Here is a 23,039-nt window from a genome sequence, read left to right as displayed (position 1 = left end):
TGAAGTGCCCCCAGGAAACAATATCTGGCAATAGTAGGGCATACTCCTCCACTATATCTTATGAGGAAATATAGTGAGAATTCAGAGTAGGTTCAGGCTCCTAAGGGCTGTCTTCTACTAGCAGTGTAGGAATCACAGCTGTTGTGTGCCTTACACATTATAAGCACCCAACACTGTTTTTGATTGAATGAGTACTTTGAATGCAAGAATATTTATAGCAAAGGTGAAGAGTTTTTTTGAGGGTAAGAAGGCTACTTTTGATCTTTACCTCATCAAATTAATTTTTCAGGAAGATAGCCATGCATCAGAAGGAGTGGTGTTTTCCCCCAGTTTGTGAGCAAAAATCAAAAGGACTGGAAAGCAGATTGACACAGGGGACTTTTTTTTTTTTTTCTTTTTTTTTTTTTTATTGATCATTCTTGGGTGTTTCTCGCAGAGGGGGATTTGGCAGGGTCATACGACAATAGTGGAGGGAAGGTCAGCAGATAAACAAGTGAACAAAGGTCTCTGGTTTTCCTAGGCAGAGGACCCTGCGGCCTTCCGCAGTGTTTGTGTCCCTGGGTACTTGAGATTAGGGAGTGGTGATGATTCTTAACGAGCATGCTGCCTTCAAGCATCTGTTTAACAAAGCACATCTTGCACTTCCCTTAATCCATTCAACCCTGAGTGGATACAGCACATGTTTCAGAGAGCACAGGGTTGGGGGTAAGGTCACAGATCAACAGGATCCCAATGCAGAAGAATTTTTTTTAGTACAGAACAAAATGAAAAGTCTCCCATGTCTACCTCTTTCTACACAGACACGGCAACCATCCGATTTCTCAATCTTTTCCCCACCTTTCTCCCCTTTCTATTCCACAAAACCGCCATTGTCTTCATGGCCCGTTCTCAATGAGCTGTTGGGTACACCTCCCAGACGGGGTGGCGGCCGGGCAGAGGGGCGCCTCACTTCCCAGTAGGGGCAGCCGGGCAGAGGCGCCCCTCACCTCCCGGACGGGGCGGCTGGCCGGGCGGGGGGCTGACCCCCCCACCTCCCTCCCGGACGGGGTGGCTGGTCGGGCGGGGGGCTGACCCCCCCACCTCCCTCCCGGACGGGGCGGCTGGCTGGGCAGAGGGGCTCCTCACTTCCCAGCAGGGGCGGCCGGGCAGAGGCGCCCCTCAGTTCCCCGACGGGGCGGCTGGCCGGGCGGGGGGCTGACCCCCCCACCTCCCTCCCGGACGGGGCGGCTGGCCGGGCAGAGGGGCTCCTCACTTCCCAGTAGGGGCGGCCGGGCAGAGGCGCCCCTCACCTCCCGGACAGGGCGGCTGGCCAGGCGGGGGGCTAACACCCCCACCTCCCTCCCGGATGGGGCGGCTGACCAGGCGGGGGGCTGACCCCCCCACCTCCCTCCCGGATGGGGCGGCTGGCTGGGCAGTGGGCTGACCCCCCCACCTCCCTCCCAGACAGGGCGGCTGGCCGGGCAGAGGGGCTCCTCACTTCCCAGTAGGGGCGGCCGAGCAGAGGCGCCCCTCACCTCCCGGACGGGGCGGCTGGCCAGGCGGGGGGCTAACACCCCCACCTCCCTCCCGGGCGGGGCGGCTGGCCAGGAGGCGGGCTGACCCCCCCCCACCTCCCTTCCGGACCGGGCGGCTGGCCGGGCGGGGGGCTGAACCCCCACCTCCCTCCCGGATGGGGCGGCTGGCCAGGCGGGGGGCTAACCCCCCCACCTTCCTCCCGGACGGGGAGGCTGGCCGGACGGGGGGCTGATCCCCCCACCTCCCTCCCGGACAGAGCGGCTGGCCGGGCAGAGGGGCTCCTCACTTCCCAGTAGGGGCGGCTGGGCAGAGGCGCCCCTCACCTCCCGGACAGGGCGGCTGGCCGGGTGGGGGGCTGATCCCCCCACCTCCCTCCTGGACGGGGCGGCTGGCCTGGAGGGGGCTGACCCCCACCTCCCTCCCGGACGAGGTGGCTGCCGGGCGGATACGCTCTTCACTTCCCAGACGGGGTGGCTGCTGGGCGGAGGGGCTCCTCACTTCTCAGATGGGGCGGTTGCCAGGCAGAGGGTCTCCTCACTTCTCAGACGGGGCGGCCGGGCAGAGACGCTCCTCACATCCCGGCCGGGGCGGCAGGGCAGAGGTGCTTCCCACATCTCAGACGATGGGCGGCCGGGCAGAGACGCTCCTCACTTCCCAGATGTGATGGCGGCCGGGAAGAGGCGCTCCTCACTTCCTAGATGGGATGGCAGCCGGGCAGAGACGCTCCTCACTTTCCAGACTGGGCAGCCAGGCAGAGGGGCTCCTCACATCCCAGACGATGGGCGGCCAGGCGGAGACGCTCCTCGCTTCCCAGACGGGGGGGCGGCCGGGCAGAGGCTGCAATCTCGGCTCTTTGGGAGGCCAAGGCAGGCGGCTGGGAGGTGGTTGTAGCGAGCCGAGATCACGCCACTGCACTCCAGCCTGGGCGCCATTGAGCACCGACACAGGGGACTTTTTAAGGTAGAAGAAAGTTTCAGTATTCCCTGTTCTGTGAGGTGTTCTATACATCCATCTGCACTTGTCTCTCCAACTCCACCTACAACTGATACAACTAACTGGGCTCTTTTTTTTGAGACTGAGTCTTGCTCTGTTCACCAGACTGGAGTGCAGTGGCGTGATCTCAGCTCACTGCAACGTCTGCCTCCTGGGTTCAAGCGATTCTCCTGCCTCAGCCTCCTGAGTGGGATTACCGGCATGTGCCACCACGCCGGCTAATTTTTGTATTTTTAGTAGAGACGGGATTTCTCCATGTTGGTCAGGCTGGTCTTGAACTCCTGACCTTGTGGTCTGCCCGCCTCTGCCTCCCAAAGTGCTGGGATTACAGGCATGAGCCACTGCGCCCGGCCAACTAACTGGTGTTTTTAATAGTAACCCGTCATCTAGCAATAATGCTCATTTCACTTTAAGAAAGTTTAAAGATATTTTAATCAAAAACAGTTTAGATGAAGTTCTGAAACTTATGTTGAATAGAGCTATATTGTATTATATTTAGATTTATGTCTTAACATTTTAAAAGGCAGTTCAAGTAACTGGAATTTATTTTAACTGTACTGGTTTAGTGAGATGTTCTAGAAATGGTATATGCTTTAGATACTCTTGGGCTTAGGAGTGGTAGACTGTATTCATACTCTTGAATTATGGCAAGATTTGAATAAAATACATTATATGCATGTGTTTTTCTTTTTCTTTTTTTTGAGACAGAGTCTCACTCTGTTGCCCAGGCTGGAGTGCAGTGGCGCGATCTTGGCTCACTGCAAGCTCTGCCTCCCTGGTTCATGCCATTCTCCTGTCTCAGCCTCCCAAGCGGTTGGAACCACAGGCACCTGCTACCATGCCCGGCTAATTGTTTTTTTTTTTTTTTTGTATTTTTAGTAGAGACGAGGTTTCACCATGTTAGCCAGGATGGTCTCAATCTGCTGACCTTGTGATCCGCCCGCCTCGGCCTCCCAAAGTCCTGGGATTACAGACGTGAGCCACTGCATCTGGCCACGCATGTGTTTTTCTAAACGTATGTGAAGCAAACAGCTATGAAAGGAGTCCGCCTAGGACCTGGCTAACTCAGTCTCCTCCAAGGGCCTCAAATTCTCATTTTTATGATTGTTACAGTGGGCTATGCAGTTCAGTCCATTTATTCATCCATTCAACACATTTCTGTTGAGCCATATGATACACCAGACACTGTTCTGGGAATACAGTGATGAGCATAACAGGATTGGTCTCTGATATTTGGAGAGATAGATATTAATCACCTGAACAGACAAAGATAGAATTCCAACAATGGCAAGTGCTTTTGGAGAAATAGGGTGGCCATTCAGGGAAGGTTTCTCAGAGGAAGCGATTATGCTGAGAGAAGAAGACAGGGCAGGCAGGTTGATAAGGTTCTTCTTGGCTGGGCGCCGTGGCTCACACCTGTAATCCCAGCACTTTGGGAGGCCGAGGCGGGCGGATCATGAGGTCAGAAGATCGAGACCATCCTGGCTAACACGGTGAAACCCCATCTCTACTAAAAATTAGCCGGGCGTGGTGGCGGGCGCCAGTAGTCCCAGCTACTCCAGAGGCGGAGGCGGGAGAATGGCGTGAACCCGGGAGGCGGAGTTTGCAGTGAGCTGAGATTGCGCCACTGCACTCCAGCCTGGGCGACAGAGCGAGACTCCGTCTCAAAAAATGTTGTAGCTAGAGATCAGAGACTGGATGGGCTATTAAGGTTTTCTGGGGCCAAATCCTCAAGACTGAATTAAGAGTTTGTCCGTAGGAGCTAGGCGTGGTGGCTCACACCTGTAATCCCAGCACTTTGGGAGGCCGAAGTGGGCGGATCACGAGGTCAGGAGTTTGAGACCAGCCTGACCAACATGGTGAAACCCCATCTTTACTAAAAATACAAAAATTAGCTGGACATGGTGGCACATGCCTGTAATCCCAGCTACTCGGGAGGCTGAGGCAGGAGAATTGCTTGAATCCAGGAAGCAGAAGTTGCAGTAAGCCGAGATTGTGCCACTGCACTCCAGCCTGAGCAACAGAGCAACTCTGTCTCAAAAAAAAAAAAAAAAAGGGAGTCTGTTCTTAGGCCAGGCACGGTGGCTCCTCCCTGTCATCCCAGCACTTTGAGAGGCCGAGGTGGGTAGATCACCTGAGGTCAGGAGTTCGAGACCCCCCTGGGCAACACGGTGAAACCCTGTCTCCACTAAAAATACAAAAAAAAAAAAAAAAAAAATTAGCTGGGCATGGTGGTGTGTGCCTATGATCCCAGCTACTCTGGGGGAGAATCACTTGAACCCGGGAGGCAGAGGTTGCATTGAGCAGAGATCGTACCACTGCGCTCCAGCCTGGGTGACAGAACAAGACTCTGTCTCAAGAGAAAAAAAAAGAGTTTGTCCTTGATCCCAAGAACATTTATACACCCTCAAATATACAACCACAGAATATATAAATCACCTCTAGATCCCCTACCCAGTCATAAGGAATAATATTTTCTCCTCATGTTTACGTATTTTTTTCTTTTTTTTTGAGACGGAGTCTCGCTCTTGTTGCCCAGGCTGGAGTGCAATGGCACGATCTTGGCTCACTGCAACCTCTGCCTCCCAGGTTCAAGCGATTCTCCTGCCTCAGCCTCCCAAGTAGCTGGGACTACAGGCATGTGCCACCACGCCTGGCTAATTTTGTGTTTTTAGTAGAGACGGGGTTTCTCCATGTTAGGCTGGTCTCGAACTCCCGACCTCAGATGATCTGCCTGTCTTGGCCTCCCAAAATGTTGGGATTACAGGCATGAGCCACTGCGCCTGGCCTCTTTTATTTATTTTTATTTTTATTTTTTTTAAGTGAAAGCAAGTTTATTAAGAAAGTAAAGGAATAAAAGAATGGCTATTCTGTAGGCAGAGCAGCCTGCATATTCTTATATTATACTTTTATTTTTCCATGTGATTATTTATAATAGCATTATGATAGAAGATTACTTTGAGGTAGTCTTATTGTTGGAGTTGGAATTTTAAAAAGTTCTCTTGTCATGGTAACATTGTGCTTATTGTATTTTATGATATTGTGGTTTCCATGCAAACAAGTCACTTCATTGCTTGCCTTTTAAAAATATTGCTAATTTACTTTTAGACCATAAAAATGAAATGTACAACAAAAAAACATCAAGTCTCTTAAAGAAAAACTGTAAATAAAATCTGTGTGGGCACTGTGGCTCACCCCTGTAATTACAGTGATTTGGGAGGCTGAGACGGGAGGATCTCTTGAGGCCAGGAGCTTGAGACCAACCTGGGCAGCAGAGTGAGATCCCTGTCTCTACAGAAGAAAAAAAAAATTAGCCTGGCATGGTGATGTATGCCTGTAGTCCCAGCTACTCCAGAGGCTAAGGCAGGAGGATCCCTTGAACCCAGGAGTTTGAGGCTGCAGTTAACCATGATTGCACCACTGCACTCCAGACTGGGTGACAGAGTGAGACCAATAAATAAACAAACAAACAAAAAATCTGGGCCAGGAATGTTGGCTTATGCTTGTAATCCCAGTGCTTTGGGAGACTGAGGCAGGAGGATTGCTTAAGGCCAGGAGTTCGAGGCTGCAGTGAGCTGTGATTGCATCACTGCAACACAGCCTGGGTGACAGAGTGAGATCCTGTCTCTAAAAAATAAAATTAATAAAATAAAATCTATCTGTAGGCTCAGCTATATGTTCTATGGATGCCACTGTGTTATTAAAGTACACAATCTTAAGTTTTTATGTGTTTTAATTCCCTATTTTATGAACTACTGCTTGGAATAGTGGGGAACATAATGCAATAGAATTAATTCATTAAGAGAATAAAAGTTTAGAAGATTAGATCTAGAATTACTGTCAGTACCAACTAAAGTTCATTAAATGAGAATGCAAGCAACAGTAAAACCGCAGTTAGGCGAAGCAATTAACATCGGTGGTGTTATGGTTACTGTGAAGACTGGAAAAATAAATAATTGAAAGTATTTCAAATTTGACAAATTGAATGAAGTTAAAAATTGAATCCACCTCCTTGTCACTTGCTAATTTTAAATTTTCCTGAGCTATTATAATTTAAATTATTGAGAATTATCTGCACTGCATTTTGTGGGTGGTGAAAATTGAGTGGAGTGAGTGCTTTTCAGTACCAGTGCTTGAAGCGAAACTGGATTTGTGATGGTTTACGTAAGGAAGAAAGCATCATCCATGATTATGTCAGACTCTGACCTGACAGGGTCTAACAAAATAAATAAAGGACTGTGGAGTTTGGGGTTTTTGATAGTCAGTGCTTAAATGACCACTCTTGTACCTAAATAGTTAATGAATTTCAAAGTGTTTTTAGTCATTTCATGGCTAGTCAAGACAGTGTGCATTCCTGTGGGCCCAAATCTATATTTAATATCAAAATATTCTTGGTGAAATTATGTTTCTTCACAGTTTTACTTAATGGAATATTCTTTTTCATTTGTGTGTTAATGTAGGGCACTACACCTACATTACTTGACTAGGAGGATATCCTATTTTTATTTTTTATTTTTTTTAAGCAAGGCTGGTAATAATTATGTACTGTCATAACATAATTTCACCACCTCAGGGTGTCATAGTTAACAATTGATACTCATTTGTGCCTACAGATGCAGGGATAGTTGACCAGTTCTCTGCCTCTTAAATAATACATATTTTTTGAGTCATAAGACTTGGGTTTCAAGTGGATCCTATAAAGTTGATCTCTTTGTATGCTACGTTTAGGGAAGTGAGTGTTTGTTTTTAAAAATCTATTTAGTTCATCCATAGACTAAATTGTTTAAGCAAAACAATATATCACTATATATTATATATTAGGTTTGCTATTGAGCTCTAAAAAGCATTCAGAAAGAATTTTTGAGTGAAGTAACATTTGGAAGCTGTCAAAGTTAGTACATTACTGAACCGAAGGATTAGCCTAGCCAAATATGAGCTGCTTTGCTCTATGACAGATGTGAAAGCATTGTGTTCACCTGTCTTCCCAGCTGGTGTGTGTTGAGATGGGGAGGTTGGAGATTGGGGAATTGGATGTGTGTGATGATCTTGGTATCTTGCCTGTGAAACATCGGGATTGGTGGTGGTTGCCAAATGTAGGAAATACGTTGATACGTGGACAGATAGGAAATCGCTATTAACCTAACACCTTTCATTCAGTGGGAGCATCGAAAAGTCTTCTAAACAAGATCCAAAGAAGTTGCTAGGAGTTTTGTGAAAGTATCTTTGCAGCAGGTGGCTTAGAATATGAATTTCATGTTGTGTTAAACATTTTTTCTTCATCTGTGAACTTTTACTTAAAGCTATTTTTATGAACTGAAATTATGGATTTGTTGCACGCATGCAATTTTGATTAGCAATGAAACCTATATTTAGTCTTTATTCTTAGATTTTTTTCTTTTTCTTCCTCATGGGAAGTTGTGGTTATTACAGCGTCCAAAACACTCATTTCTCATTCTTATCTCAAGATAATGAGGGTCGTCATTGACATGTCTTCAGTTTCTGTTGAGATAAGAAAATGTATTCACCCTTGTGGAATTTTCCTTTCATAAGTAATTTAAATAAAATAAGTGGCTATGCCGGGTGTGGTGGCTCGTACCTGTAATCCCAGCACTTTAGGAGGCGGAGGTGGGCGGATCACAAGGTCAGGAGATCGAGACCATCCTGGCTAACATGGTGAAAGCCCATCTCTACGAAAAATACAAAAAACTAGCCAGGCGTGGTGGCGGGCGCTTGTAGTCCCAGCTACAAGCTGGGAGGCTGAGGCAGGAGGATGGCGTGAACCTAGGAGGCAGAGCTTGCAGTGAGCCAAGATTGCACCACTGCACTCCAGCCTGGGCGACAGAGCAAGACTCTGTCTCAAAAAAAAAAAAAAAAAAAAAAGTAAAATAAAAATAAAAGAAAATAAGTGACTATGACTGGGTACAGTGGCTCACACCTGTAATCCCAGCACTTTGGGAGGCCGAGGCAGGTGGATCACGAGGTCAGGAGTTCGAGACCAGCCTGGCCAACATGGTGAAACCCCATTTCTACTAAAAATACAAAAATTAGCCAGGCATGGTGGCAGGCGCCTGTAATCACAGCTACTCGGGAGGCTGAGGCAGGAGAATTGTTTGAATCCGGGAGGCGGAGGTTGCAGTGAGCCAAGATCACACCAGTCTGGGCTACAGAGTGAGACTCTGACTCAAAAAAAAAAGTGTCTGTGAATAATAATGTTCACAAAAACAACATTATGTGTATCTGAAGTAGGTATATAATGAGGGAAACCAAGGCTCCAAGAAATCACTGACAGTGCAGAATTCAGTAAGTGTGATTAAATTGGAATGTCAATCAGAATTGTTTTCCAAGTTATCTTCTTGACTTGGTAGATGCTGAAGTTTCTATTCTACCTCGAGTTCTTACTTTTTATTCTAAATAATTTGAATAATTCTCAAAGACTCTGAAGCGAAAGCTTCAATCAGAGGAGGGTATTTCAGTTGTGTATACTGTTTGACTTCAACTTTATTGAAGCTTGAGATAGTGTCCCGTATAGTTGTTTATTTTCTCCCATCTGTTAACATTTTTGACATTTATTTTTTTCTTCTTTTTTCTCCTCTCTAAGTAGTTTTGCAGGTAGGCTTGCTTAGGGTTGTACGGAGGTATGGCCAGGTCAGAAATACAGAAGTGGCATGGGAAGCTAGGGAGACTGAAGATAAAGACACAGAGATATTGCATGTTCAGCAGGGTAGAGTTATGAAAAGAGGGATAGGTTTGGGAGCTAGGCAGAAATCTTAGAATTCTAGTCAATTTTCCTTGTAAGCTGGGTGACTTTGGACAGATGACCTCACAGCCTCTGTTTGCTTATCTGTAAAGTGGTGATAATATCGTCTACCTTGCAGGATTCATTTTAGAGGTGATATATGTGAAATGCCTAGAGTAGCAGCTAACACATGATAGGCGCTTGGTAATTGACAGTTGTCATGATATTTCCATCTTTGAGGTCAGGGAAATGGTCAATATTCCATGTCCATTTACGATTGTATTCTTGCTGTCTAGGATAGTGCCCCCTCTCATCTTCGCTGCTTAGAGTACCTGCTGAGGCAAACCCTCCTTTCAGGCAGGAAAGGAATTCTTTGTGTATTTAAAACAGTGCTGATTCTTACTATAGTATTGCTTCTTACTCATTACTTTTTCTTTTCTGGTTTGCATCTTAAATATTCTTCTAGAGAGTCTGTCTCTCTCTCTCTTTTTTTTTAATGAAGAGAGTTTTTGTGTAATGTAGTATAATAAACTGAACATAGTTTTAAAGGTAGAGATTTATGATTATGGCTTGCTCTGGTTAGCAGGAAAGGTGTTGCTTTGGACAGAGCATAGTCTGTGAAAGACCCATGAGTATCAAAGGTGGCCAAATGCTTTGAAAGACTCTGGGCATAAGGTTCCTTTTCTGGTTTTATTATCAATCTTTTCAGTTGTGACTGAGAGCTGGCAGTGTCTGGCATGTAGGAGGTGTGGAATAAGTGTTTATTGAATGAATAAATATGATATTCAGATATAAAGATTTAGTGGGGTCTAAATTTATTGGGTAGTATTTATTTGATTAGATTTGGAGAGCGGAAATAGTATACAAACATTAAGTGACTTTTGGTGCAGTCTTGACAATAAAACAAACTCAGTTTCCTGTCATATCTGGGGCTTAGACTGGACAGACATTTGCTGGTTCACAAGAATTGCTGCTGGCATTAACCTGGCACTTTGCAGCTCTCCTTGAAATATGCCATAGAAAACATTGGGCTGGAGCCCAGGACCTAAAGAGCATAGTACCTTTGTGTCTGGGGGATGTGCAAGTGGAAGAGTGAGCTGCGGGAGAGAGTGTGATATTCTAGTCCTTTCTCTTACCCTGGCCCCTCTTGCCTTATAGGGATTCATATCAGCTCAGAGGCCCCAGTTCTGGCTCATCACAATTAATGAAAGATAAGCGCTATATAAGTTTCTTCTCTGGTCTTCTGTGTAGTTTCCCTTCCACTCAGATGGACACCCAGGCTCTCTTTATTTTTGTTTGATGTGTGTTCAGGAAATATAAAAAGCTTATTTTAATTCTAGCTTTAAGTAAACAATTAGAAAGGAAAATTTCTGTTTGTTGTTGCAGGAACCCCTCCCCACCTCTATCCCCTGCCTCCCAAGCTCTACAATCTGTTCATTTTTTTTTTAATATGCAGGAAGTGAATTTTAGGTTCTCCATGTTTTTATCCCTTCATTAGTGTGTATAATTAAGAGGTAACAGGATTTGATGTGGTTTTCCAAAGTTTTATGTAACATGAACCACTTAGTGAGTGGTTCATATTTTTGAAAGATTGTACAGTATTTGAGGGGAGATTTTCTTTTACCGGAACCTCATTTTCCAAGTTCTTCATTTTGCTGGGCATAATTTGATAAGACTTAGTCTATCCTTGTCCTTTTTACTTGAGGGCGATGCAGTGTGTATTTTGAATACACCAGTGCATGATCCTGAGGGGCCTTTCTTTGGTGAGTGTATCTTCAGAAACAGAGATAATCAGTATCCATCTTCAGGAATTTTCTTTCTTCCTGAAGACTCATTTCCACATGTCAAGTATAAACTAGGCCTATAAACTCTAGTGAGTGGTTTCATTTAACCATCCAAACAGTTTCTATTTCAGTTCCAAAAAAGGTAATTTTTTCCCCCCAGCCATTAAATAGCTGGGTTTTTGTTGTTGTTGTTGTTATTGTTTTCTTGGTGGGGGGTAGGGGGGTGGAGAGTGGGGTTTTCCACTGCTGCTGTTGGTTCTCTTCGGTGATAGGTGATGAGATGTTTCAGAAATCAAGCCATCTTCATACTAGTTGTTTAAAACTCAATATATAATACTAATGTTAGGTTTTTACAGAGTTTGGAAAGCTTGTGACAGAACATTTACAGGTAGGGAGGATTCTACTTAATTTATAGAGGTAGCTTGGAAGATATGTTTTAGTTTTCAAAATTACAGTATGTGACAATTAACTTTGTTTTTAAAAATTTTTTATTTTTTATATTACATTAGTTATTATAATTAACAACAATTAATTTGGAAAAGAGAAATGGCCTAGAAGGAGATACGAGGAAACTTAACACTGGTCATCTTTGGGGAATAGGAATGGAAGGTTTCACTTTCTATCTTAACATTAAAAAAATTAATTAAAAACAGAAGGGTAGTTATGTGTCTCAAATCTGCCTTTCCAATTAATAGAAAGTAACAACTACTGAGAAGAAAAATGATATCTATCAACATTGGTGATCATCACATTAAGCCTTTGTATGATCACTTACAGAGTCTACCAGAGACTTTCAATACAGCATAAATGCTTTTACTCTTAAGTATTATTTGTGGTATGTATGTTTGTCCTTCTATCCTTCCATCCACCCATCATCTATCTACCCATCTATCTGTATCTGCTAAGGAAGAGAAGTGCAGCTTGGTTTCTTTTCTATAAGGAAAGAGCGTAACTGTTCCTCTATCTAGATGATCTTGAAAGAGCATATTATTTTTGATGTTTGGCAAGAGGGTAATTAGTAATTTTCAAAAATGGTGTGTGGGACATTGAAAAGATAAATTGTATTGGTGTGAAATCTTTTATTTTCAGTGTTCTGAGATTCTTTTTTTTTTTTAACCACAGAGTCTCACTCTGTCGTCCAGGCTGGAGTGCAGTGGCACGATCTCAGCTCACTGCAACCTCTGCCTTCCAGGTTCAGGCGATTCTCCTGCCTCAGCCTCCTGAGTAGCTGGGATTACAGGGGTGCGCCACCACGCCCGGCTAATTTTTTGTATCTTAGTAGAGATGGGGTTTCACCGTGTTGGCCAGGCTGGTCTCAAACTCCTAACCTCATGTGATCCACTCACCTCGGCCTCCCAAAGTGCTGGGATTACAGACGTGAGCCACCACACCCAGCTGAGATTCTTATCTTGGTAATTTTTTGCACAGAGAACTCAGCTCTCTATCATACCACATTTTAATGAGCTACACGGTGATTTATGACTTGTGCTCTTTCCTTTTCTAATCAGCTCATCAACACCATACCCATTCTATGTCAGTTTACTTTAGAATTGAAATTTTGCCTTTTATATAATGCTGTTAGGTGGCTTGCATTCGATTTGGGGGATAAATAGATTTTGAATCAGCTTTTGCTGCTCAACAAACCACTCCAAAACTTGGTGGCTTAAAACAACAGGCATTTATTTAGTTCACCATTTTGTGGTTTGTCAATTTAAGCTGGGCTCAGCTATGTGATGGTTCTCTTCTCCTCTGAGCTCACTCATGAACATCCCGTCAGATGGATAGTCTCACTCACATATATGACGGTTGGCCAGGGCTACAGGGATGCCTGGGCTTTGTGAGTCTCATCATCCAGCAGGTTAGCCTGGGCTTCTCCACATGGTGGCTTGTGGGGTTCTCTAAAGCCTGGGGTTCTCCACTTGGTGGCTTCTGGGGTTCTCTAAAGCAGTAAGAGAGGGCAAATGCAAATGCTTAACAACTTTTCAAATCTCTGCATCATGTTTGCTATTGTCCCATTGGCAAAGTGAGTTACAAGGCCAGCTAAAATTCCAAGGATGGAGAAAGACTACCTCTTTGTGGGAGGAGCTATAAAATTATACTGCAGTGGCATGAACACAAGGAGGGAAAGAATTTGTGGCCATTTCTGCAATCTGCCATAAATGTACTTGGGACTTCCCACCTTGGTTCAATGGATACTGTCTTTATTTTGAAATATGTCTAGAATCCAACCACTTCTCACTATCTTCTCTGCCTCCTTTGCTACTTCCTAGTCCGAACCACTATCATCTTTTGCCTCCCAACAGGTTCCCTGCTGCTTCCACCTTTTCATGTGTGTTCTACACAGCAGCCAGAGCAAGCTTTTAAAAACAGAAGTTGGATTATGTCACTCCTCTGTTCAAAACCTTCCACTGGCTTCTCATTTCATTCAGAATAAAATTTAGATTACTTTCTGAGGCTACAAAACTTTACATGATGTGGCTCTTTCTTTGACCTCATCTTAACTCACTGCTCTTAGCCACACTCCCTCCTTGCTGTTTCTCAAACACACTAACAGGCCGTAGGGCTTTGCATTTGTGGTTTTCTCTACCGGATACTCAGCGTGTCTCCTTTCTTTACTTCTTTAAGGTCTCTGTTTATATGTCACCTTCTCAGAGAGGCTGTCAATGATACACTACATAAAATAACATTCTTGCTTACCAGTCTCTGGCTTGCTGTATTTTATTCCTTAGCACTTATCACCACCTGACAATTGTTTATTTTCTATCCCCTTCAGTTAGACTGCATGCTCCATGAGGGCAGTGACCTTGAGTATTTTGTTTGCTGTTTATCCCCAATGCCTAGAACAGTGCCTGGTGCAGGGTGTATGCCACCTAAGCCTCAGCAGAATCACTGTCCAGTGACATTCATCACCTGGTCTTAGTGGTGGCTCTTCCCTAGAAGTGAGGTGAGGTCTGTGTCCCATTGTTGTTGGCCTGGAGGCAGCTGATTTCCTCCTATTCGTTGATGCTCAGCCGGACCGGTGTTGTGATATTTAAGGAAAGTTTCATCCTATCCCTTTTTGCCAACAGAATTTTAATTTGATGACTTTGTGGTCATTTTTCTTTATAAATACCCATCTTCATGGATTTAAATATATAATCATTGTATGCTTATGGTTTACATAAATATGAGTATTCATATGTTTGTTTTTTTGAAGAGGGTGGCACATGGAGCAAACACTTTTTACTTAGGCGTGGATGCTCAGGTAGTGGTGTTGATGCCTTCTTTGTGTACTCTTGAAATTCCTGCAAGCTCCCAAACCTTATTATACTCAGATCTACGTACCAAATTGCTCAGGTCCCAGTGGGCCAGACTTCTGCTGAGCGTTAGCTAACTCAGGGATAGAGTTGCTGTCCTTCAAGTATAATTTATCTCTCAGATGGCTTTCCCATAGCTGATTCTCAGGCTTTGAATATGGGTTCTGTTAGTCCACAGGCATTGACTCCATTTGCAGGTGTGTGTTTGTAACATATAGTCAAACCTCTAACATTTGGAATAATGAGATGAGATGAGAATGAGTAGGAGGAGGGGCAGTCTGGTTTAGTGAAATATCTGATGCACAGAATATTTAAAATTAGGCCTGGCACAGCGACTCACGAGGCCTGTAATCCCAGCACTTCGGGAGGCCAAGGTGGGTGGATCACTTGAGGTCAGGAGTTCGAAACCAGCCTGGCCAACATGGCAAAACCCCTTCTCTACTAAAAATACAAAAATTAGCTGGGTGTGGTGGTGCGCATCTGTAATCCCAGCTACTTGGGAGGCCAAGGCACGAGAATCGCTTGAACCTGGAGGCAGAAGTTGCAGTGAGCTGAGATCGCGCCACTGCACTCCAGCCTGGGTGATAGAGCAAGACCCTGTTTCAAAAAAAAAAAAAAAAAGGGGGGGGGGATATTTTAAAATAAAGGTAATTCTATGATTTTTAAATTATAGCGCGTGTCATAGACTAAGATACAACTGGGGTACGAGTCCCATAAGCAACTGTAATGGAAATATTTGCAGTCTACACAGGCCTAGAGAAGAAGTGAAGGATTTTAAGCAGCAAAGTCTGTGTAAGAGTTATTTGACTCAGACTTTGAAGGCTAAAGAACCAGGTAAATCTAATTTCTTGAAACCTTTGATTTGAAAAAGTTAGTGATTTTATATTAATGGACCTGAAGATGTTCAGGTGCAGATTAACTTGTACTTGATTAGAATCACATTCTTCAAGTATAAAATAGAAATTTTGCAGTGGAAAAGCTGAGACATGTGATTTCTCTGCCTGGCTTCTTCTGGACCTTAAGGTAACTTTCACTGGAGGTGTCTCCCATTCCAGAAGTGGAAATTTATGTTTTGCTGCCCCAAAGCTGGTTGAATTAGAAAGCTGGAAAGCAAAGCAAGAGAGAGCTTTAAATATTTAGTGGAAAGAGGGTGCTGATAATGACAGTCAGGGTTGTGGGTCTCTCCTGGACTCCGGCTTCTTACGAGAGGAAGGGTTAAGAACATCCCCTTTTGGGGAAGACAAGCTAGGACTTCAGTCCAGTTTTGCCGTTTACTATTGAAGTGATCTTAGATAAGTTATTTAATCTCTCTATGCCTCAGTTTCCTTGGTGGTAAAAAGGGGAATATTGAGAGGGCTCATACCTTAGAGTTGTAAGGATTCAATGCAGTGATATATGGAAAAGGCTTATTGTAGATGCTCAGGAAATGTTAGCTAATATATATAGAAGGCATATTTTCTGAAGAATTCAGGAAAATGATACCAGAAGGGCTTAAATGGGCACCCAGGACACAGTTTTATGTGCCATTGTGGTCCCTATGAAACTAGCGAATATATGCAGTTGTTTTGTGAGAGTGACAGAACAAAGAGTGACAGGCAGAGGGAGGGGGTTGCCATAGCATTGGGGTAAACAAGTGAGCCGCGTGGTCTAGAGAGGAAAGCATTTGTGTGCATAGTGGCTCCAAAGAGGTGTGTGAGGTGTGCGAAGAGGGAAGAGCACACACTTGGTAATGGGGGCCTGAGAGCTGTAGGGGCTAGAAGAGAACACTCGTGTGTGTAGAAGTGTGTGTGGGGGTGGGAAGGAGGGTGGAGTGAGGGTTTATGGGCTTGGATCAGGCTATTACATTGGATCCCAAAGGCATTAGGTGACACTCAAGCTGGATCTCTACAAAGGGGAATCATACAAACTGAGGCTCCGGAAGAAAAGAGTTCTGTGGGTTTATGATAAATCCCTAGGGTCAGGCTTCTCAAACTTATCTAATCAAGTGCCCCTAGGCATAAGAGAATTACCCTTGCTGGGGCCGGTTGCGGTGGCTCACGCCTGTAATCCCAGCACTTTGGGAGGCCGAGGTGGGCGGATCACAAAGTCAGGAGATGGAGACCATCCTGGCTAACATGGTGAAACCCCGTCTCTACTAAAAAATACAAAAAATTGGCCGAGTGGTGGCGGGCGCCTGTAGTCCCAGCTACTTGGGAGGCTGAGGCAGGAGAATGGTGTGAACCCGGGAGGCGGAGCTTGCAGTGAGCTGAGATCGCGCCACTGCACTCCAGCCTGGGCGACACAAGACTCCGTCTCAAAAAAAAAGAAAAAAAAAGAGAATTACCCTTGCTGCAGTTATTTTTAAGTCTTGTTTTTTTTTTTTACTTTAAAAATTCAGAGATTTTTGCATTTCATAATCTATTTGTTTCTTTTCATTCTAAACACTGGTATTTTTAGTAAAGTTAATCGTACCAAGGGAGAAGTGCCATGTTTATCTCATGGCTTCTAAAAGGAACCCACGCTGCCCTTCTGAGATTAATCCAGGAGCAAGGTAATTAACAGTTAGGGTAGTTGGATGCCAGGAAAGAGAGAGGTCTTTAGAAGGGGCCTTGTACTCACAGCAGGTAGGCAGTTGGTATTCCCTCATTGCTGCTTCTAGGCCTTTAAGGCCCCATATCCTTTCTGTAAGGCAACTTGTGAGTTTTTGAAGGCCCACTGATGGTCCTTTAGTGCTCACTACTTACCCAGGCTACTGAGATCCTCCCTTGTGCCCCCTGCAGCAGTGGCCTGGGATAGGAGGTTAATGGGTGCATTTAATACTCTTGTCCCAGGCTGCGCACCGTGGCTCACACCTGTAACCTCAGCACTTTGGGAGGCTGAGGTGGGGGATCACTTGAGGCCAGGTTTTCAAGGTTCCTCCATGTTGTCGCATGTGTCAGCACTTCATTCCTTTTTGTGGCTGAATGATATTCCATTGTGCCACATTTTAAAAATCCATTTATCAGTTGATGAACATTTGGGTTGTTTCTGCTTTTTGGCTGTTATGGATAATGCTGTTATGAACATTCATGTACAATTTTAGTGGACATACTTTCAGTTACCTTGGGTAAATATTATACCTGGGAGTGGGATTGCTGGGTCATTTGGTAACTCTGTTTTAACTTTCTGAGATATTGCCAAACTGTTTTCCACAGCAGCTCCATCATTTTACATCCCCACTAGGAAGGTATGAGGGATTTAATTTCTCTACATCTTTGCCAACACATGTTATTTTCTCTCTTTTTGATGATAGTCATCTTATTGGGTGTGATTTGCATTTCCTGGGTGGCTGATGATGTTGAACATCTTTGCATGTTCTTACTGGCCATTTGTATATCTTCTTTGGAGAAATGTCTATTCAAATCCTTTGCCTACTTTTGGATTATCTTTTTGTTATTATTATTATTACTTTTTTCTTTTTTGAGACGGAGTCTTGCTCTGTTGCCCAGGCTGGAGTGCAGTGGTGCAATCTCGGCTCACTGCAAGCTCCGCCTCCCGGGTTCACGCCATTCTCCTGCCTCAGCCTCCTGAGTAGCTGGGACTACAGGTGCCCGCCACCATGCCCGGCTAATTTTTTTGTATTTTTAGTAGAGACGGGGTTTCAGCGTGTTAGCCAGGATGGTCTCCATCTCCTGACCTTGTGATCCACCCGCCTCGGCCTCCCAAAGTGCTGGGATTACAGGCTTGAGCCGCTGCACCCGGCCAATCTTTTTGTTATTAAGGTGAAGAATTCTTTTTATATTCTGGGTATAAGTCCCTTATCAAATATATGATTTGCAAATATTTTCTCCCATTTAGTGGGTTGCCTTTTCTTGATGGTGCCCTTTGAAGCATGCAAATATTTACATGCTCAGAAAATATTTGTCAAAGAATGAATGAAAGAAACACTACCTTTTATTGAAAGCCTTGCCTGACTTTACACAACGTTGTGATTTTGTCTCTTGGATACCTAGGGTGTATATATTTTTTCATATTGATTATAATACTCCCCACATTGCTTTGTAATTTATTTGTAGTATTTTATCCCTCACCCAATGATACCTTGGGAGGCAGGTGCTGTGTCTACTATGTTCCTAACTGAGTTTCTGGCATGGGTAATAGGGTAGTATGTGACGGTCACTGAATGTTGCCTGAATGAATGCATGGATTTCTCTGTGGAACTCTGTCAAGTGAGAGGGGATGCAGCTGGTCCAGATTGTTGGTCTTCAATTTTTATGAACCAGCTTAGATTCAGATTGTAGAGTGTGTGCAGAAGGCTGTGATTCTCCAGCTTGCAGTCCATACTTTATCAAGGACTGCTTGGAGGCAGACGAGCTTGAAGAACTCAGCCTCCTTGCATGGGCTTCTTAGTGTGGAGAAGGGGTGGGGAGAGCAGAGTGAATGGCGAAGTGTTCAGTGTGTGAGCAGGTTGTCATTATTAATGTATCATAATGACCACGGTGTTTATGGGATTTCTTCAATTTTAAAGTGGTCATTACCAAGGTTAATTATCTTCTTAACCTTAGAAGTGTAAAGCTGCTTTTGGCATCTTTGGAAACTTCTTTTGGAGCTACCAGATTAGATGGTCTTAGTATTTATTTATTTATTTGACAGAGTCTCACTCTTTCCTCCAGGCTGGAGTGCAGTGGCATGATCTTGGGTCATTGCAGCCTCGGCTGCTGGGGTTCAAGCAAACATGTCCGGCTAATTTTTGTATTTTTAGTAGAGGCAGGGTTTCACCGTGTTGGCCAGGCTGGTCTGGAACTCCTGACCTCAAATGATCCGCCTGTCTCGGCCTCCCAAAGTACTGGGATTACAGACATGAGCCACCACGCCTGGCCGGTCTTAGTAATACTTTAAGATTTCTTTCAGCTCTAAGATTTCATAACTCAAAACTTTGTCTTCCCCATGAAATCTTTCTTGATTACTTTAGTCCTTAATGATCCCCATCTTCTTAACCTAAGTCATGCAAGACATATTTATGTGAACAGCATGGTATCATTCATTCATTCAGCAAACATTGCATTAGGAACTTGGCTAGATGCTGGAGTGACAAAGATGACCAAGACAGCATTTTTTTTAAACAGTGTTTATTGAACACATATTTTATGCTATGCCCTGGGGGTAAAGGGTGACTAAGACGTGTGAGGCGCTTGCATTCTACAGGCCATTGCTTTTCATGGGTATAGGTTTTCTCTCCCCAGTTAGACTGTAAGCCTTGTTTTTTGTATTTCATTCCCCCAAACATCTAATACGATGAGTAAATAGTTTCTCAGGCAGTACTTGATTGACTTCTTTTTCCTCTTTTTTTGAGATGGAGTCTCACTCTGTCGCCGAGGCTGGAGTACAGTGGTGAGATCTCAGCTCACTGCAACCTCCGCCTCCTAGGTTCAAGCCATTTTCCTGCCTCAGCCTCCCAAGTAGCTGGGACTATAGGCGTGAGCCACCACGCCTGGCTAATATTTGTATTTTTAGTAGAGATGGGGTTTTGCCATGTTTGCCAGGCTGGTCTTGAACTCCTGACCTGAAGTGATCCTCCTGCCTTGGCCTCCCAAAGTGCTGGGATTACAGGTGTGAGCCACCGTGCCTGGCCAATTGACTTCTTGGGTGGGTTTTTTTTGTTTTTGTTTTTGCTTTTTTTTTGATTGCCAAGAAAAGTTTTGCTTGCCAAGAAAATGTGAGAGGTATTTGGAACTTTGAAATTTATAATCTATACAATACGTACAGGTCTTGGGCAAGTGGCTACTCAGGAGTTATGGTGGAAATAATCTATACCTGTGCCTGATTCTTGATTGGGAAGAAAAATTTGGAAGTAGTTTAGAGAGTGATTCAAAACTTCTCATATTCCCTAGCTCTTTTAATCTATTTCATTTCTGAATAATGAAGTGATGTATTCAAATTTTGCACTCAGAGGACACTGGCATGTGATTTTGGGACTGCATGCTTAATCAGAACTTGAAAGAGTTTTTGTTTTGCTTTGCTTTGCTTTTAAAACCAGGGCTCTGCCCTTCTTAGTAAAGCATATTTTGGGGCAGGGAGGCATACTGATTGGGATTTTTTCCAAATGGTTTTCCTCACATCTTGCCATCCGAACCTCTTAAATAAGGGCTTTCAAGGCCCCCATGCAATTCTGGTAGTTTCAGTATACCTAAGAGAAGACAGGTTATTAATGATTTTCAGATGTGAAAATCATTAAACTATATAGTAAATTAAAGTGCTTTTGGGGAAGGAAAATAGTAGGGAGTATTGAAACAGAACATCTGAAACAACTGTCTTCCTTGCAGTGTTAACATGTGATATAAATGTGGTGTTTTTTGCCCTTACTGCTTGCCTTATGTTACCTCCTTTGCTCTGGAACAGTTGTTTTCAGACTTCAGTGTGCGTAGGAATCACCTGAGAAATTGGTTGGAGTTGTTGATTTGCTATCTTTTACCTGGGGGATATGCAGTCCAGGTGGTTCAAATGCTTTTTGAGCAGACTGGATATTGCTTTGGAAGTGTCATAGTGCTTGTTTCTAACCTCTACATAGAGGCCCGTTCCTGCCTGTCACTCCACACCCCACGTTCTTCAATGGCCTCAGTGCCTTTGCTCTATTCATTCCTCCTAAGATGGAAATTCATCTTCTGTCTCCTTAGGGCTCAGCTCAAGAGGAGGCCTTCCCAAGAAGCTTTGTCTAGTCTAGCTCACTCTGATGATGCCTTTCCCAAAATCCCTCTGTACATACAGTAGTTAAAAAAAAAATGACTAACTTTCCCTGTTTGGCTCTTGTAGTATGTAATTTTTTATTTATGGTCTGTATTGCTCATTGGACCATTCCTGTATATTGCACTGCTTTACTGGTTATCTTTCAAGGTTCCCATGTGCAACTTCAGAGGTTGTGCAGTGCATAATATTAATGTACTAGTCCTCTGTCTTTGTATTTTTGTTTGTGAGATGAGGTTTCTTGCTATGTTGCCCAGGCTGGTCTCAAACTCCTGGGCACAAGTGATTTTCCTGCCTTGGCCTTGCAAAGTGCTGGGATTACAAGTGTAAGCCATTGCACCCGGCCTAGCTATTGACTATTACTATATTTCATGAGCTTTCAGACATCTTTTTCTGATAGTTTTCTACTGGTAGATTTGCTTTTATAAAATTTTATAAAATTTCAACATGGTAATATTTATCCTTCCTATAGATGGCATTTGGGTACTGTGGTGGGAGTGTTTTCTTTTTCTTTTTTATTTTTTTGAGATGGAGTCTTGCTCTGTCACCCAGGCTTGAGTGCAGTGGCATGATCTCAGCTCACTGCAACCTCTGCTTCCCAGGTTCAAGCAATTCTCCTGCCTCAGTCTCCCGAGTAGCTGAGATTACAGGCACACACCACCATGCCTGGCTAATTTTTGTATTTTTAATAGAGATGGGGTTTCACCAGGCTGGTCTTGAACTCCTGACCTCATGATTTGCCTGCCTCAGCCTCCTAAAGTGCTGGGATTACAGGCGTGAGCCACTGCATCCTGGCAAGTGGGAGTGTTTTCATTATGCCACCTTCCGTGGGGTCCTCATGGCAAGTGAGGTGTTGAGCAGGATGAATCTTGTCACCCTGAGGACTTTGAGAAGGGAAGTTAGGGGTGTCAGGAGGCCGGGCAGCACCTCCTGCCTCTAAGTCTGGTGCCCTCTGCTTCATGCTGTGTCGATGGTTCCATTTAAAAAAACAACTTCCAGCTGGGTGCAGTGGCTCACATCTGTAATCCCACCACTTTGGGAGACCAGGGCAGGTGGATCACTTGAGGCCAGAAATTTGAGACCAGCTTGGCCTACATGGTGAAACCGCGTCTCAACTAAAAATACAAAAATTAGCTGGGCGTGGTGGTGCGTGCCTATAATCCCAGCTACTCGGGAGGCCGAGACAGAAGAATTGCTTGAACCTTGGAGGTGGAGGCTGCAGTGAGCTGAGATCTCGCTGCTGCATTCCAGCCAGGCCGACAGAATAAAACCGTGTCTCAAAAAAATAAAAAATTAACAAAAACTCTAATTTTTATTTGGAAATAATTTTAGACAAAGTAGCAAAAATAGAGAACTCAGATTGCTTCCCCTAATACTGACAACTAACTGTCTTTTCCATTTTTTATTGCTGAGTATGGTTCCGTTTTGAATATATGTCACCACCATATTTTTTAACAGCTTTATTGAGACATAATTCACGTACTATACAGTTCACTCATCTAAAGTGTGCAATTCATTAGTTTTTAGTATGTTCACAGAGTTGTATAACCATCACCACAATCTATTTTTAGAACATTTTTATCACCTCAGAATGAAATTCTGTACCCATTAGCAGTCACTCCTCATTCCTCGCTCTACCTTCTCTCTCCAGCTGCAGGCAATCACTAATCTACTTTAATCACTAATCTATGCATCTCTGGATTTGCCTATTCTGGACATTTGATGTAAAATTTCCACCATCATTATATCTTATTAACATTTTCTTTTTTTTTTTTTTTGAGACGGAGTCTTGCTCTGTCGCCCAGGCTGGAGTGCAGTGGCACTATATCGGCTCACTGCAAGCTCCGCCTCCCGGGTTCACGCCATTCTCCTGCCTCAGCCTCTTGAGTAGCTGGGACTGCAGGCGCTCGCCACCGTGCCCGGCTAATTTTTTTTTGTATTTCTTTTAGTAGAGATGGAGTTTCACTGTGTTAGCCAGGATAGTCTTGATCTCCTGACCTGGTGATCTGCCTGCCT

The 23,039-nt window shown here is 44.2% G+C and overlaps 1 protein-coding gene and 1 long non-coding RNA gene across 6 annotated transcripts in view; one reads left to right on the top strand and one right to left on the bottom strand.

Annotated features, from left to right (window-relative positions):
- The window catches only part of PPP2R5E (protein phosphatase 2 regulatory subunit B'epsilon), a 170,914-nt gene that overhangs the window by 19,109 nt on the left and 128,766 nt on the right, over nt 1-23,039 (top strand). The gene's annotated exons all lie outside the window — the stretch shown is intronic.
- LOC129526776 (uncharacterized) lies at nt 12,696-15,862 on the bottom strand. 3 transcript variants are annotated; one of them, XR_010130769.1, is made up of 4 exons: nt 15,688-15,862; nt 15,219-15,427; nt 14,353-14,921; nt 12,696-12,967 (listed from the first exon to the last, which is right to left on the bottom strand). It is a non-coding gene; the product is annotated as an uncharacterized lncRNA (long non-coding RNA). The 3 variants fall into 3 exon arrangements; XR_008671508.2 differs by having other exon boundaries at nt 13,939-15,427; XR_008671509.2 differs by having other exon boundaries at nt 14,353-15,427.

Source organism: Gorilla gorilla, chromosome 15 (assembly GCF_029281585.2).
Source record: "Gorilla gorilla gorilla isolate KB3781 chromosome 15, NHGRI_mGorGor1-v2.1_pri, whole genome shotgun sequence".
NCBI lineage: Eukaryota > Metazoa > Chordata > Mammalia > Primates > Hominidae > Gorilla > Gorilla gorilla.
Note: the sequence above shows the minus strand (reverse complement) of the source record. Positions and strands in the feature narration are given on the sequence as shown.